Source organism: Schistocerca cancellata, chromosome 11 (genome assembly GCF_023864275.1).
Source record: "Schistocerca cancellata isolate TAMUIC-IGC-003103 chromosome 11, iqSchCanc2.1, whole genome shotgun sequence".
NCBI classification, from domain to species: Eukaryota; Metazoa; Arthropoda; class Insecta; order Orthoptera; family Acrididae; genus Schistocerca; species Schistocerca cancellata.
The window spans coordinates 35,687,918-35,690,792 of NC_064636.1; the positions used below are offsets into that span (position 1 = coordinate 35,687,918).

Here is a 2,875-nt window from a genome sequence, read left to right on the forward strand (position 1 = left end):
TGACAGCTGCCACCCATTCCACATCAAACGGTCCCTTCCCTACAGCCTAGGCCTTCGTGGCAAACGAATCTGCTCCAGTCCTGAATCTCTGCACCATTACACCAACAACCTGAAAACAAGAAACTTCCTGGCAGATTAAAACTGTGTGCCCGACCGAGACTCGAACTCGGGACCTTTGCCTTTCGCGGGCAAGTGCTAGCAAGTACTGGCAGATGTAAAGCTGTGAGTACCGGGCGTGAGTCGTGCTTCGGTAGCTCAGTTGGTAGAGCACTTGCCCGCAAAAGGCAAAGGTCCCGAGTTCGAGTCTCGGTCGGGCACACAGTTTTAATCTGCCAGGAAGTTTCATATCAGCGCACACTCCGCTGCAGAGTGAAAATCTCATTCTGGAACCCGAAAACAGCTTTCGCATCCCGCAACTACCCTCCCGACCTGGTACAGAAGCGAATAACCAGAGCCACTTCCTCATCCCCTCAAACCCAGAACCTCTCACAGAAGAACCCCAAAAGTGCCCCACTTGTGACAGGATACTTCCCAGGACTGGATCAGACTCTGAATGCGGCTCTCCAGCAGGGATACGACTTCCTCAAATCCTGCCCCGAAATGAGATCCATCCTTCATGAAATTCTCCCCACTCCACCAAGAGTGTCTTTCCACCATCCACCTAACCTTCGTAACCTCTCGGTTCATCCCTATGAAATCCCCAAACCACCTTCCCTACCCTCTGGCTCCTACCCTTGTAACCGCCCCCAGTGTAAGACCTGTCCCATGCACCCTCCCACCACCAGCTACTCCAGTCCTGTAACCCGGAAGGTGAACACGATCAAAGGCAGAGCCACGTGGAAAGCACCCACGTGATTTACCAACTGACCTGCCTACACTGTGAAGCTTTCTATGTGGGAATGACCAGCAACAAACTGTCCATTCGCATGAATGGACACAGGCAGACAGTGTTTGTTGGTAATGAGGATCACCCTGTGGCTAAACATGCCTTGGTGCACGGCCAGCACATCTTGGCACAGTGTTACACCGTCCAGGTTATCTGGATACTTCACACTGACACCAACCTATTTGAACTCTGGAGATGGGAACTTGCCCTTCAAGATATCCTCTCTTCCCGTTATCCACCAGGCCTCAACCTTCGCTAATTTCAAGTTACCGCCACTCATACCTCACCTGCCATTCAACAACATCTTTGCATCTGCACTTCCGCCTCGACTGACATCTCTCCTGAATCTCTTTGCCTTTACAATTGTCTGCTTGTGTCTGTGTATGTGTGGTTGGATATGGGTGTGTGTGCGAGTGTATACCTGTCCTTTTTCCCCCTAAGGTAAGTCTTTCCACTCCCGGGATTGGAATGACTCCTTACCCTCTCCCTTAAAACCCACATCCTTTCGTCTTTCTCTCTTCTTCCCTCTTTCCTTATGAAGCAACTGTTGGTTCACAAGAGCACCAAGGAGCTCGACGGCAAGTACCCTGAAAGTGAACTATAAAATGAAGCTGCTTTCTTGTACAACACAGTGCGCTAACTGATTTTGCCAGTCGCTTGACAGTCACTTGACCGGTGCTCCAGTGTCCATCTGACAGCAGGCCTGCCCTCTCCATCCTGGGACCAGTCTCATCACTGGAAACTTGTCCTGATGAGTGAGGAGGATTGGGGATATACTGGAGAAATCAACTATGGGGGTGGGGGAATTTGTGTGTCATCTTATTCCAGTTATCAGAAACATCGAGGCAGAACATTTTCTTCCTTTCATTACATACAGAGGCACAAACTACCACTTCTCTGCACAGATCAGGGTTTTCACTTTACAGTTGGGATATTTGAACAAGTTACACAACGCACTTCAGCATTTTCATTAGGTGTGACATCAATACAACATTTTATTCACATGCTTTAAATTTGCTGCAACAGACTGCCACAAACATTTAATTAGTTCACATGCGGGACTCAAACCTACGATAAATAAAATTTAGGATAAAATTTCAGATTAATATTTTGTAAGTTCAAAATATGCATTCCATTTTAATTTGATTTGTCATTGTGTAGTTCACATATTATAATAAAATTATGAACAAAATCCGTGCCCAAATGACTGGAGACATAACGTGTGAAACAGGCCAGGAAGATGTGTGAGACAAACTCAATACGAGCCAACATGCCAATACCTAGTAGGTAATTAAATGTTTCTTTCATGTGGGACATTAACACTACCGTATTTACTCGAATCTAAGCCGCACTCGAATCTAAGCCGCACCTGAAAAATGAGACTCGAAATCAAGAAAAAAAATTTTCCCGAATCTAAGCCGCACCTGAAATTTGAGACTCGAAATTCAATGGGAGAGAAAAGTTTTAGGCCGCACCTCCAAATCGAAACAAAGTTGGTCCATTGTAATATGAGACACAATTTAGGTCGAATGAATGACGATACAGCTACAGTAGTTTGGTTCGAGTTGTAAGCTTAGCAGTTAAGCTCTACCAGGTAGCCATTGCTATGCGTCAAGGTGCTCCGTCCGTATTTATACGGGTACCCTTCCTTTTTCACGTGCTTCGTCTGGTTTGAATTGATTGCCTATTTTGCTTTGATCTGATAAGTGCCGTTTTCTCTGTTATAGGTGTTTACGTCACTCTAAGTTGAAAATGCATCACTGTACTGTGTCATGCATTGTTTGTCGCATTCTGATAGTGCGTGTTTACGGCCTGTCGTCGCTCGCGGCATGGCTTGCTTTTGTGCGCGCTAGCGCTGCTTACAACTAAAAAAAGAGGCGAATCGTCTCATTAGCGAAGCAATGTCAAGTTGTTACTTACACTGCTGCTTTCTTTGAGAATGATCAACAAGAACCAAATAATAGGCTGCGTATGATAGAACACGTTCTG

At 46.1% G+C, this 2,875-nt stretch overlaps 1 non-coding gene across 1 annotated transcript; it reads left to right on the forward strand.

Annotated features, from left to right (window-relative positions):
* The first annotated feature begins 243 nt into the window (after nt 1-243).
* On the forward strand, nt 244-318 carry Trnal-caa (transfer RNA leucine (anticodon CAA)). Its single transcript has one exon. It is a non-coding gene; the product is annotated as a tRNA-Leu (tRNA).
* Nucleotides 319-2,875: the final 2,557 nt, after the last annotated feature.